This window comes from Bombus vosnesenskii, unplaced genomic scaffold (genome assembly GCF_011952255.1).
Source record: "Bombus vosnesenskii isolate JDL3184/JDL3185 unplaced genomic scaffold, Bvos_JDL3184-5_v1.1 scf7180000013299, whole genome shotgun sequence".
Classification (NCBI taxonomy): domain Eukaryota; kingdom Metazoa; phylum Arthropoda; class Insecta; order Hymenoptera; family Apidae; genus Bombus; species Bombus vosnesenskii.
Window position 1 is genome coordinate 1,161,858 of NW_022882949.1, and position 15,174 is coordinate 1,177,031.

At 39.6% G+C, this 15,174-nt stretch overlaps 1 protein-coding gene and 1 long non-coding RNA gene across 10 annotated transcripts in view; one reads left to right on the forward strand and one right to left on the reverse strand.

The window, feature by feature from the left end:
* Window positions 1–15,174, forward strand: part of LOC117233891 (dorsal-ventral patterning protein Sog) — a 97,511-nt gene that overhangs the window by 41,395 nt on the left and 40,942 nt on the right. The gene's annotated exons all lie outside the window — the stretch shown is intronic.
* Window positions 9,167–11,537, reverse strand: LOC117233909. Of its 2 annotated transcripts, XR_004493446.1 has the most exons (4): window positions 11,377–11,537; window positions 11,050–11,285; window positions 10,493–10,687; window positions 9,167–10,401 (listed from the first exon to the last, which is right to left on the reverse strand). It is a non-coding gene; the product is annotated as an uncharacterized LOC117233909 (long non-coding RNA). The 2 variants fall into 2 exon arrangements; XR_004493445.1 differs by having other exon boundaries at window positions 11,050–11,537.

A 15,174-nucleotide genomic window follows, 5' to 3' on the forward strand; every position in this document is an offset into this window, starting at 1 on the left:
CCTCTTTTTATCCTTTTTGTCCCCTGCTTACATTGCAACGCTCGCCGCATTTCGTGGCACTTACACCTTCTCGACTCTGTGAACGTTGCCGGTGAATTCAGCGATTTCTAAACGGCCATTCTTTATTTTACTCCATCTTCTGTATACCTGTGTTAGCTTAAAAATTGTTTGCGCTATGATGAAACCATGATATTATTCCAACTATTGATTTTTTATTTCGCTTGAAGTATTAAATTAATTTGTAAATAATTTGATTTCTTTAATATGTACATCGCACGTATAGTTGCCAGAATATAGTATACCACTTTTCTTTTAAATTCTCTGATCTCATCATCCCTTACTCAAGTTTTAGTCTGTGATATTTTGCTATCAGAAAGACCACATTAAACTGAATAACTTGATATAACACATTTGAATCGTACAATATCGCCAGTATTAATCAACCACTGCTCAATAAAACTATACAATAGCTGTTGCGAATTTTTAGATCAGTTCATTAAAATATACATATATATTAAGCAACGAGTTACATCTGTCTTATACGCATGCGCAATAATCCAGTATCCAAATTCGAATCCCGTAATCACAGGTACGGAAAGAAACCATATTCCATCGCGGCGACCTATTTTTTTCACGAAGGACCCCAGTTCCCGGTTGTACCGTGACATTTGCCGTTCCCCGTTGTTTTATTCGTAGGTGCACGCCGCGTACGTGCCTGGCGGGTTTTAAAGCGACGGCCACGAGCCAAGGTGAAAATGCACCGGCATGCGAACCCCAGTCGAAAGTTTATATCCTGAACGTTAAGTGGGTGTATTACGTGAGTCGAATACGAGCGTCATGGATGATTTACAGAGATGAATCCCGTTTGATGGAAGACACTAGGCTGCGCAAGGAGGCTTCTCGATTGTCGCTGGGTTGGCGCCTGCCAAGTCAGCGGCGCGCGCAACCTAGCCTTCATAGTTCCCACGTGCTCCATAAGTCCGGTTCTCACGGGAAACCCGTGGAATCTGGAGGCGATCTGTCGCGCTCGCGATTCTGCAATTACGATTTACCGACGCGTCTCCCCCATCGTTAATTCGTTGTTATTAGACCGTTCAAAGGCGGTTCAAAAGGAATCATCGCCAGATCCTACCTCTTTTTTTCACGTTCTCGCGCGCGTGAAACCGGTTACAGATTTTATTCACGGGATCCCGTGATTTATTACCGATACCCTTACGGGAGAAGCAACAGATCTGACTGTAAAAATCCGATTTTTTGCCTACCTCGACTATATCGACGCTTCGAGATTTTGCGATTTTTTTTTTTCAAATCTTTTCCCGTAGCTTGTGTCCTCGTGTAAATTGAACCGTTTTGAATTATTCAAACGGCCCGATAAGCATCGTGGTATTCTAGGTCGGTAATATGGGATTTCTGGTTTTCGAATTTCGTAAAGATGACCGTTACGAAATACGCCGAGAATCGTGCGTAAGGGAATCGTTTAAACACTTCCACTTGTTGCATCATTCGAACGATGTTTTCCGAGTTCTCTGTCGCGCGTTGTAGTTTTCCGAAGCAGAATCGTGACACATGGTTAAATCACGTTCAAAATCATAGTTTCTTGGTAGGCCTTAATGATCAAAGCCATGTTATCGGAACCTGCTGAATGTTACTCAAATGAGCGGCTGCTTCGGATTGGCTGTTAGTTATCTTTCATCTGCAACGAGATCACCAGAACTCTGAGCAAACAGGCTTCCTTAGAACCTTGAGAGCGAAGCCTGCAGCGATGTGCTTTCCCGTGGAATTCTGCGTAACTTTGTTAATACATGACTGAGCGCTGGTGCACGGATCGCCTGGAATTCGTTCTGCGATTTTTCCACCAGGAAAAATACCAGAAAATATCGCACCATTATTTGTCACGTTTACCAATATTTTCTATAGTACACAAATTTGCACAAGATAGTAGACTATCGGATGGAATGTTTCTATATTAATTAAGCTAAGAAATTTTGAACTAAAAATTTTGAACTATTAGGTAGTTTCTAAAACTAGAACTGTCAAATTTTTCAACTTTCTAACTTAAAGTTTCTATATTAATTAAGCTAAGAAATTTTGAACTGAAAATTTTGAACTAATAGGTAGTTTCTAAAACTAGAACTGTCAAATTTTTAAACTTTCTAACTTAAAGTTTCTATATTAATTAAGCTAAGAAATTTTGAACTAAAAATTTTGAACTATTAGGTAGTTTCTAAAATTAGAACTGTCAAATTTTTCAACTTTCTAACTTAAAGTTTCTATATTAATTAAGCTAAGAAATTTTGAACTAAAAATTTTTAACTATTAGGTAGTTTCTAAAACTAGAACTGTCAAATTTTTCAACTTTACAATTTTCTAATTTCAAACTTTCGAACGTTAGATTTCCAAATTTCTCAAACATCAAGCGTCAAATTTTTATATTTCAAATTATCAGATCTTCGAATCTGTCAATTTCAAATACTCGTATAGAAAAACCTATAATCTTCCATAACTATAAATCTCAGAGTAAAATTACATAATCCAAGACGCGGATGAGAATTTGTGAAAAGTTTGTTCAGAAAAGCGGCGAACCGTCCAGAGACGAATCCTTCGGCGGAATTTCTCGCAGCTTCTTCTAATTCTCGGTAGCAATCGATTGCCGTTCCAATTCAATTGGATGAACGTTCTTCAGGCCGCGGAGCGGAATGTATTATTCATCGTCGCGTTTCCCAGCGCGTCTGCCTTCGCGCCGTTGAACCTACTACAGAAACAGGAGGAAAACTACTATTACCACTACATAGCCGTCGTTGTGCATCGCCCAATGATTTCTTGTCATCTCGCAGACGTGGTGTTTCCTACTGTGAAACGAATTCAGAGTAATTTTCCCCGACGCCTCAAGGCGTTGTTTTTCCACTGGCGGGAAAAAAGTTCTACCCACTGAACGTTGTCACATTAACCCAATATCTATCCGCCACGTAGCAATAAGCTTATGCCGAGTCTGCAACTGGAACGATTATGTGTCATTACCACGTGTTTTTTCCCCCCTCGTACATATTCTTTTTCTTTTTGCCTCTTTCCGCTGTACAAATTGACAGTTGATTAATAGACACTTTGGTGTTAACAGCTAGAAATTCGAGTAATTCCATGTTTTCATAACGGTTAGTAATGATGTACGGTAGCACTCATATTTATTTCATTCGATAGAACGGGTATTGGTTTAGCGCGGTCGTATAATTTGATTTGTCGAATGTGTCTATTAATACTAAAGCGGCATGGAATTATAAAGTATGGCAGAATTTATTCGTACGTTATTCCGTTCTTTCCGTTTAAATTGCAAATATCGATTCCTTTTATTACGGTCTATCAAACGCGACGTTTACTAATTACTCATATTTTATCATGGCGTACATTGTTGAACAATCTCAACGAATCGCGATAGAGAGATTTGCTTCGTTTCTTAGTTATTTATTTGTCTCTTTTATTCCCTAGATATGTATATAGATATAGTACTATACTACTATATAGATATAGTATATAGATATAGATTAACTAACCTATGTTATAACAGTCTCATATAGACTAGAATGTGGGATACATAGTCGAGCAGCAATAAAACATATTCCTCCACTAACCTATATGATATGCAGCACAAAATATCCATGATATTATCGACTGAGTTTCGGTTGTCTTCAAAGTATGTTGTTTGTTGTGGATTCGCATGAAACTGGATAAACTTTGGTGAGATCTTCTGGTCTGAGTCAGGCACCGATTTTAGCTCGTGTATCAGCATCCCTCGGACGAGATATGGTGGCCTGCATGAACACCGAACAAATGAAACGGGGGAGTGGACGGTGGAAAAGCGACTCAATCGGTCAGTTTTCTTGGCTCGAGAATTGACACGTGCCAGCGTGAGCTTGACAGCAGTACGAATGAGCCACTCGCCGACAGCGGATCACCCGTTGGACAGATTTGATTTAAGTCAGCCTTAAAGCCTGGCGTTCTTCCAATACTGTTAATTCAATACAATGTCCGTGCGTGGCGAACTTTTCATTTCGTCATAGTGAAAACTGCCCAAGAAGAGACGTCAAGATGAATATCTTTTATAATACGTATGCGAAAATTTCACAAAATTTCTGCAAATGTTTCTCTCGTCAAGAATTCGTCGAAGTTTCGATCGGTTTCTTAAACGATAATTTATTTAAAAGTCAATTATTTAAAAAGACCGAGTTTTAAGAATTCTAATAATCTAAAGATTTATCTATTTATCTTGGAAGTAAATTTTCCTTACTTCCGCCAAAGATGTTAATTTTGTTTCTGAGACAATAATTGAGATTATGCGAATGGATATGCGAATTATTTAAAAGATTTGGAAGATTTGAATAATCCAGAGATATCGACGTATTCGTTTCAGAGCAAATTTTCGTTCCAGTTTTATGTAAAATCATTTTATTGCAAGGGACACTGAACTTTATTTTAACGACACCCTGTACAATCGGTGAAACTAAGAACGTTCTCCTTTGGCACTTGCAAGTATGCGATAAACTACTGCGTATAGTGTCATCGACGCATTTCCGCGCGCGTTATTTAATCCAACGTAGTCTAGCACGTGCAACAAGAATCCTTTTGGCGCCGGAAACGTAAAAGTCGTAAGCTAACTTAATACGTTATCTGTGACAGTCGCAGACTGGCAACGCGAAAAGTGATCTCCACTGGTGTGTCGTAGCGCCGCAGAACTTAAGATATGTTTAGAAAGATCAGTCACATTGGCATGCTAAAAATAGTCACCATAATCTTCTGCTCTTATTTAAATAGATCACTCAGTTCAAAGGTGGTTTCGTTTCAATTTTGTTTCCTTCGAACATCGTTAGATTCGCAACTATGATTCACAGCTACGATAATAGCATTGTGCAGAAGATGTTCACTCGTTTACTTTTTTTCCTTCAAATTAATTCTGTTTGCGTCGATATGGCGATTTACCAATGACCTAAATGTCCCTGTTCAGCCAAAGCCAATCGCTACCAAGACTATTTACAGATTACTACATTCTTTATAGTCATTCTCCTGGGACACCTTGTATTCCCTCTATGAAAGCGAAAAACACGCAACGGCAGTATCCACCATTTTTCAAATGTCTACTTAGCCATCCATGCTCTATGTTTGGTATCCTTCCATTTCAGATCGTGTAACCATAACCTATACTAACGCCGGTTCATACTTCATAAATAAATTAAATATCGTGTATCAATAGAATACAGTGAAAGGACCTTGGCTTAAAGATTCTTAAGATGTCAACTTAAAAATCTCTTTCGATTTCATCCATTCTGCACCCGACATCGCATTCAATAACATTGGCGATCAGCGAGAAATGACGATTCCTCGTACGGTTACTTCGCACATATACCTACATACCAGGCATACGATCAGCCATGCATATAAGTTTGCGAGGCGTAGGTATGCTTATCAGCGCAAACCGATGGTGGGATCGGCCGAAAGGCTTGGCCAATACAAATGCATCGCATTACGCGTGCACTGACTTGAGCTGCAGCCGCAAGGTCGGCATTTCTGACGCGCGCATGACATCACGTAGGCGTGCACGATGGAATATATCGTCTCCGCGTATAATATACCATCGACGCGTTCGTCTATTTACCGCCTCGTACGATTGTTACGTTGCACCCTAGAGTTAGGGTTAAGTTATACGAGTCGGTTGAATATCTGAGCGAAGCTAAGTTAATTTGCCGAATAATTCAGGAAATTTGGCGAGGAAGAATTTTTAAGCGATCTACATTTCCAGACAGACTATTTAACTCGTTATTAGCGACAACTATGTTAGACGATTGAATTTATCGTGTGCTTACATTGTTAGCTTGACGAGGGCATCTATTCGTTAGAGACTCATTGTACTCGTAATTCATTTTGTTGTTTGTTCTATTAGTGCTTAAATACCTCCTCGTTGACGCAATAAGCTTTTCTCTTGTTGAACCTAAAGTAAAGGATATTTTCTCGTATCCCCGTTATCGTATTACGTACAGATGGCGTCTTGTTGTATACGACAAATTTGATTACTCTGTGCAAAGTTCAAGTTCGAATTTGGAGACGTTGAATCTGTAAATCAAATAACAATATGATTTCTTCCTCTGCTTCGACGTATATCTTGTTCCTGTGGCTCAATTTTTACTGGACAAGACACCTGTATTTTTGACTAAACGGTACTGGTCCTTTCGAAAGTGGCGCCATCATTCGCCATTTTTCAATAGCGACCGAGTCATCGTTAGATCGAAACGAGATTTGAATTGCGACCTGTAATGCATGAGGTATAGAAATGGAAATCGTGAGTTGTAAGGCTTACAATTAGTTAAGGTCCACTTCGTTGGTACGATGCAAATTATTCGTTCTTGATAGGGCGACACACAATTGACCGTCTCCAAAGCCTGATTGACACTGACAGTCTGCTTGTGGTACGATCTCAATCCATTCGAATATTAATCGTTGCCATTCGAATGGAATAAGGCTTGATTCGCAACGATACTCTGCGGTCCAATCGATTACTCAATACCGTAGGGAGATAAAGCCTGATTTACAATGATGCTCTAGTCACGGACGTGTATAAGCTTGATTCAATATGGTTTGTCGTGCCTTCCCGCCGATCCATAGCGATGATTTACATTCACGATCCGTTCGTGGTGAGGTTATAATCTGAGTATCAAGAGTTGAGAGATTTTCTTCTTTCTTATCGTTTTTTAAAACGAACAAGAATTGTATGGTGTAGCGATACGGTGAATGGATATGGCAGTATAAATCAAACTTAACCTCTTCGTTGCATCCCATCACTCGTGCCCGTACTATTTCTTCTTCTTCTTCTTCTTGTTATGTACGACTTTCTATTTATATTTTCAACAAGATCTGCAGAATAAAAGTATGGCTGGTATAAAAGTACGACCATAAATTTGAAATACTCTAGTCGGATACTATAGTACTAGATATTAAATTTCTATTATTTCCTAACCTTCGATACTTGCGCTATTCTTTTTGAAATAAAAATTATGTTGCCGTATTACTTGTAAAAATACATTCTCTACGTCATTTGTACCACGCAATTTCATACCCTTAAGCAGTCGCTTTAATCATGCTAACAATTCGTCTGTAACGGAACCCAGTAACGAACAATTGTCGGGCCCTGTTAATTACTTTGCCTCTGAAATAATACGCTAAAAATGGTAACGGGCGCGGTGGTTGCTCGATGGTTTGTGTAACGAATGATAATAATCTCATCGCACAGGAAATTAACAGCGGCGGCGCACGTGTCCGAAAATACAACGCAGCAAAGATAACATCAGAAGAGTAATCACGCCGGTAACCCCGTGCTCGTTTGTTTCCATCAATTTCAGGCGACCGTAGGGTCATCGGAGGTTCACATACCACTTACTCCCCTGAGTCACTTAATAATATCTTTGGTATTTTTACTGACCGACCTCACACGGTAATTCTTCGTTACCGCCGTAGTCATTTGTTGATGGATTTTGCGACGCGTATATGACGGGTCCATCGTCATCTGTTGCTTCGACGTCGAAGAAACAGCGATGGGACTGATACGGTACATATCCGTAATGTTCAAGCAATTTGATATTTACAGTAGCTTACGAAAATACACTGTATAAATATACAGTGTGTCTTATATACAGGGTGGTTGGTAACTGATGGTACAAGCTGAAAGGGGGTGATTCTACGCGAAAAAAGAAGTCGAAAATATAGAATACAAGTTTTTCGTTCGAGGCTTTTTGTTTTCGAGAAAATCGACTTTGAATTTTCGCTCGGTACGCGTGCACTTTATCGCGTCTCGTTATAACGGATCTCACTGTAGATCGTTGTCTCGATGGAAAAATTAAAAAAAGAAAATTTTATTCTACATTTTCCACTTCTTTTTTCGCGTAGAATCGCCCCCTTTCCGCTTGTACCACCAGTTACTAACTACCCTGTATAACATTAACATTATCACTGATAATCAAATCCGACTATCATGATTGTATTGATAAGGTTTAGTTTAGTCCGAACTGACAGACAACTGCTCGCAGACAATCTACATACGTTCTCAGCGAACAATCCGCAGATAAAGGGATACAAAATACAAACCCAGAGATAAGTAGCTACGTATATGTACATATTGGTCGATTATAGAAGAGGCAATGACTATGGGCAAATTAGATGTGGACCTACAAAATTGCGGACTGTCTTCGATCAGTCTGAAGTAGGCTTTTGAGATAAGTGCGTACGCAGTTTAGTGACTTTCCCAGTTCGAATCATCTGACTCTCCAATCTTTTTTGACGAAATAATGAAAATTTAAGAAATTCAATGTCTTTTCAGTTCAATTCATTTAATGTTCAAAATTAGTCAAAAGGATCAGAGCCAACAATTTTGTTCGTAAGTTGGTATCGATACGTATCGATGGAGTATATCGGTCCCAACACTACAAACAAAACATAGAAGGGGAAAGGAGAAGTAACGATCCGTTCGTCTTTCCGACTTTTTGCACACAGCGACGCTGCATCGCGCCTGGTTCGCTCGACTCGTGGTCTCGTGTGTGCGTGCGCGCGCGCACGCTCTTACAGTCGCTATAAAGAGAGAGGAACGCGTGATGGCTAAATCCTTCGCGATCATTCGAGTTATTTAACTGTGGCGCGACAGATGTGCGCGGAGGAAAGGAGAAGGCGAGTATGTATTAACAGTGACTTTAAAGCGCGATGAGTGACGAGGCCGGTTTGCGTCCCAACGGGGAAGAAATTATGAGGAATCCCGAGTCGGCGCCCCGCTTTTACGCATCTGGGAGGCCAGAGTCGTCGAGGCATCTCTCTCTAACCGCGCCTCTGCCTCTCTCTTCTTTCTCTGTCTGCTCGTGACTTCTCTATTTCCCGCCTCCTGCGTGACGCGTTCCTTTTCTGCCTCGACTCGATCGTGGTGCCGTCGCGTGAATGACCGAGTGCCGCGTCTTTGAATTTTTCGCTGCGCACGTACACGACGTGATGGCACACACGATTGAATCCCGACGGGGACCCTCTACAGGGGTTGCGGTATCTTTATGCTAAACATGGAAACGCTACAATCTTGATTTTAATAGTTCTGGTATTGTAATTTATTGAAATTAATTGAAATGAAAACATTGACAAAATCGAAGTTTTAGCGAGATGTTATTAATCTTCAGGCGTTGGAGGTTAGGTCAGTTCTGACGCATGCAGACATTTTACGTTTCATACTTTCTAACCTACTTTTCTTTTGTTCTTGTGTATTATTTTAAAGTCGTGGCGAGGTGCCTTTATGGTACACATAATAAAGTTCGAATCTTGTTTTTCATAGTTTAGATTGTAATTAATGATTGAAATTAAGATGTTGGTAATTGAAGTCCCAGTCGACGTTGGTAATCCTTTTACTAATGTATCAATAGAAATACTTCTCTTCTGATCTCCTTACGAAGAATATATAATGCACTAAAATTAGCGTCAGTTTTACCGTAAATATATACATTTATTGTTTTACTAGCTAATAATATTTTAAAGTATAGTGTCGCTTATGCACAACTGCAGAGAGTGGAAGAGTTGATTGAGGTTAGGATAGATTACTTTACAGAAGGCATTGTTCAACTTCTAAGTTCAAAAGACACTGGTCTTAATAAACTTTTTAAATACAGATTATTTATGATATAAAATAGTGCATTTCGATTACCGTAGTGCAGATGTTATAATTAAAGACAAGACTTTGGCTTAAAATTGGCAAATAATCGATAATTAATTCTGATTATGCAAGAGAACGTTAATGACGTGCGAGACGCGTTTAATTTCAGGGAAGAGAGCATGAAGCAACGTCGACCGAGTAATTTTCGAGTCACGAAACTGGCTTCGCGTTTGCAAGAAATTACGAAGAATTCCCGATCGCACGTTTGATTTGTACATCTGGCAGGCGTTCTATCGCTTCGTTTTGCTTTCCTTGCCGTGCTATTTATTCCTTCCGCCGTCCGGTTAGCTTTTTCTTCGTAGACCTTGCTCCTGCTCTTTCCACAGCTCCTCATTAATTGAATCGCTCAATTTCAACCGCGATTGGCCTGCATTTATCGTCTCGCGTTCACACTCTGATCGACCTACGAACAAGCTCGGATGATTCAGACCTGAAGCATTCGTGAAATCGTTAACAGAATACAGTCACCGGTTCTTCGTTAATTAAATTACTCAATTTGAATCCTGAATTGTGTTTATAACATTTATTATCTATCTTATAATTGGAGGTTGCTTCTGCTCACGTGCGTATGCTCTGAATGACGTCAATTAAGGTGCACACTGTTGCAACTTGTTGCCAAAATTAGATATTGTTTTATATAAAATGAATAATTGAAAATTGATCCTAATTATATCGCATTCCTTTTTCTGAAAGTTATTAATGTATGCTTTTATTATTGAAGAGGTTAGTATATTTTTAAGGACTCATTATTTGTAACTTGGCATACATTCAACTTACTATTAGCGAAGAGAGAGGAACGAGGTTGTTATTAGAATTATTATGTATATAAATTGTGAAAGTAATTCGGGAATAATTCCGTGGTAAGATAGACAGCCTCGGCATTCCGGAAATGTAACCACTCTATTGCGTCCACTGAAAGGGTTAATGGTGCCTCCGCGAGTAACAACTACCAACAGTTGACGTATATATAACCTGTATACATGAAACGGTATGTTAACGTTAACGACTTAATAGTATTAACTTAATAGAATTACCATCTATCAACGTACGTATTGTTGAGATCGAGGTTGCAAGTGCCCTCTAAATATTATACATTTTTTCAGTGAGACTATGGCGAACTGTGTTGAATATATATATATGATGTCTTTCCAAAATTCTTTACAAAACTTATTCAGAAGACACGATAGATGAATTATATATCCTAGAATTTAGTAAAAGCCACTTAAAGAAATTCATTATCAAGAAAATTGACAAATTTTCATTTAGAAATATTTGATAGAACTCGACAACCATATTGTGTAACAGTGCTCCTCCTTAAAAAAATCTCCCCTTACAGAAAAGTAGATTCTAGATTGGTGTCGTTTTCTTCTCCCGCTGCATTCCCCAAACCTTATCAGTTATCATGATCGGCGCTTCGCTGGAAATAGTTTTACGGTATAGCACGGTATTCGTTCCTTCCATCTTTCTTCCTTTTTCCTTTTCTTTGTTCCTTATAGCAAGCTCAAAAGCGGATTCCGAGGACATACATACGTTAGTGTCTGCCGAGTATTCCAGAACAGAGTGTCGGCGCCTAGAAGCCAGAGCATTTATCCATTGGGTCCCACAAAACATGTCTCCGGGTGCGTGCATTATATGAAAGGTACGATATACATAGCACGTACGACAAGTAGTAGGGGTAGTGCAGTGGCCCGTGCCGCCTGAAATACACGGACAACCGACTCTCTGGCACTCGACTCCATTCTGAGTGTGGCAGCACACCGAGCAACTCTCCCCTAACACCCGCGCCTCCTTCCTCACCCCTCTTCTGTTTCGGCCGCTTGCTCTTCAAACGCATCTTCTTGTTGCTCCCTGCACTTCCCCTGTATTGCTCTTCCCTCTTTCGTCTCGTTCCATACTTCTACCTCTTCTGTCTTCGAGAGCTCTTTACACTTCGATAGTGTCCGTGGTTTTCTCGTTCTGCTCTACCGTGATGTTCTCGTTGTTTGATAACAGCTGCAATAATCATAATATTGATCATTTTGTATGGTCGACTGTTCGCTTCGTTAAGTTTCTATATTCTTAAGTACCACTAATTAGTTTGTTATTTACCTACGACAATTATTTAAATAGGTACACAGGTAATAATGGACACGGAGGTTAGTTATCTCTACTGTCTTAAAAAATAACATTCAACGGTCGATGACTCTTCTTTTGTAATTCTCCTATATGTAAAATATGCAATCGTTTGTTTTATGTATCATGAATTTTGTAGAGAGAGACATAGAGCGGCTACAAAAAGTACTTGTACAGCACATTGTCTTTATTATAGCAGCTACATATATATTCTAATTAATTAGTTTCAAGTATATTGAATTTTTCATCATTTAATAGTACTTTCATATGACTGCAAAAATTTGCTGGACAGCAAAAATGGAATATAGAATTTGATTAAAAACCGCTTTAGTGGAAAATAAGAATCTGTACAAATACTCTTCGTAGTTGCTGTTATATTTAAGTTTTGTAATGAACAGATTGCAAAAATTTGATGACACTTTCACTTTCAAGTAGATGCAGCCACAAATGGTCAATTTCCAAACGCGTGATGTCCGAGTGATTCATCTAATATCGTATCTGCAAACTATGAATTATGTGTTGAATGACTTTTTCGTAATTAAACATTTTAAAACACTATATGGTGATACAATCGTTGTTTTCTATCTCATTCCCATCTCCACCAGATCCCGCAGAACTCCGTCGAGCGAAACAGTGAATTACGCGAGCGACATTACTCGTTTGATCGTTTTTTGTCGCCCTCTCGCGGTCGTTTCGTTTTGCCTGTCTCTTCGCCCCTTCTACAATAACGCTCGGTCATATCGAGAGAGACAGACGACCGAGGTTTCGACTAAACGCGAGAGACCCTTGACGAATGGTTTCAACGCTTTCTTACCGCATCGTCGTATTCTTTACGAGATCGTTTCTGGTCGTGCACCGACCGGTTACGTGGCCCCTTCCATTTGGCACGCGTTATTCGCGCGCACGATACACATCATTCGCCTCTTACGCTATCGTGATGTAGATTATTACGAGATTTATCGAGTCTGTGTTTTCAAGTTATAATTTACATGCACTTCCTTTAAAATTATGTTTTGCATTGTTTATGAAAGTTTTAAATATGTAACAACCTCGAGAGTCAAAATAGGACGGTACTATCTATTAGTGGCGATATGTTAAATTTAAATAATTTAAATAAAGGTAATTTGGATCTGATCCTGAACTACGTATGTACATGTGTCTACTGTCAATTTTATCTCTCGTGTAAGAATCAGTGTGTATTCTCGCGAATTGTGCACAAGTTTACGCAAAATGGAAAAAGTGATTTTGTAACGAAAATCCGTTCATATACGCACTCGTTTCTTCAAATTGAGGATAGAATATTCAAAATTTTCCTCCAGAAAAAGTTTATTTTTTCACGAATCTTCTTATCTTCTTTCTCTTTTCGTCTTTTCCTTTTCGGACGAGAGAAACTCCGATAGCTAGTTGAAAGTTATCACGCAGCCGAGTACAGCGATAGCTGTTCTTTTTGGTTCACTGGAAATATTTTCATCGTGAGGGTTTCGAAGAAGACGGCGAGAAAGCGAGAGCGAATTTAAAATTTCGCCGTGTCTCATTCCGCGAACGAGGGCGAGAACGACGAGCGTCGATGTACGCGACGAGCACCGGATATCGTACGTTAGGTTCGCGATTCTGTGTGCGTGTGAATGCACGGAATCGATGTGATTCACGGCCGATGTGATGCGTGGGTGCAACGAGTACGGTGGTTCGAATGAATAGCAAGTGTATGGTTAAAAAATAAACAGAGTAAGATGAAATGTGAATAATATTTGCTAGTACGTTTATCCTGTACTGATCTGTTATACATCATTCCTAACCTCTATAGATCAACGGTATCTTGTGTTCTAATAAACTGTAAAAAATTCAATTTTCGACTTATACAGAATTTCAATTCGCAACGGCTCAATAAATAACAGGTTGGTAGAATAAAGGTGCGTAAGTGTGTTAGGTTAGGAAGATTGCGTTTCCATGAAACCGGAGACACTCCTCGAGATTAAGTTATCCGAACGCTAGAAATTCTGGAAGCACGCAAGGATCAGCAGAACGCTGCAGTTGCGCGCGCACACCGATTCTTCGTACGGTTCCCGCTCGATTTCTCTTCACGGTTGTGCGTGGAGCGGGTGGTAACGGTGAGTGATCGTGCACGACGGCCGCGATGCCTCTGAGAATCCTTTAATTTCGCGGTTCGTTAGGAAAATCATCATTGAAAACCGACATGACACATTATGTATCTCACTCACGCAGTTCTCAACTGTGCTCATATACGTACAAGTATATGCGAGCTTACGCGCAAACTATATATACTTTATTCATATTTATACCATGAATATTTCTTAAAATGATCATACTATAGTATCTTATTTATGATTGGTAGAGAACCATAGAAAAATAAGGAAAATGGAGAAAGGTGAAGTGCCAGTTACAGTCGGGAGCAGTCAGTGTAGATGCACTATGGAGGGGAGAAAGATGACGAGAGTAAGAGGAAAGAAACGAGAAAGTCCGTAAAAGGAATCTGAACGGAGGTGGAAATGAATATAAGGGAAAAAGGGGTGGAGACTCGTGGAAAAATGATAGGGGAACTGTTGAGTTGTAATAGTAATTGTAAAAGTTGAGGGGGATCAGAGGTGGAGGTGAAAGGAGGAGACGAGTTAGCATGATCAGTGAGCAGATAGGTAAGACTGATCTCAGTCGTGACGACAAATACGGTCATAATTACGCGTGTAAGGAAGTATAACAACGGACCTGCCTCTTTTCTCTTGGAAGAGGTTTGCCCATTTTCGGACAACCTGTGCTCAGTTGCTTTGCAGGGATATCGCACGAGGATTTTTCTGTCGGCTGAACGCTGGCCTGCGGCTGACTTATCGCGTCGCCCGATCTCTAGCAGGTTTCTGGCGCCACTAGTCACGCGAATTTCAATTATCACCATGCACTGATCTAATGCTATAGATATAACGCGTGTTCTGACTAACTGCCGTTTATAAAACGTTTGAATAAAACATTTGAGAATTGTTAACCCATATATTCGTAGGAATCTATATATTATCTATCTATATATAATTGTTTCGACGTATTCGTTAGAACAACAGTTTGTTAAAATATGGACTTACTAACCATAAAAGCCATAACCTAAAGGTGCATCCTCATAGAAACAACAATATATAATAAACAGCATATTTTGTTACTGGTAACTGGCGAGCGTAAAGGCACCTAGAGAAACAATAGGCAACAAATATCAGCAATTTCTTCAAGAAACATGGATTATCAGCGACAAATTTCTAGTTATCGCGCCAGTGAGGGCACAGCTTAACGCTTATCGTGATTCAGCAACCAATCGGACGTGTTAAGAACGTTCTAGCGATCTACTTTCA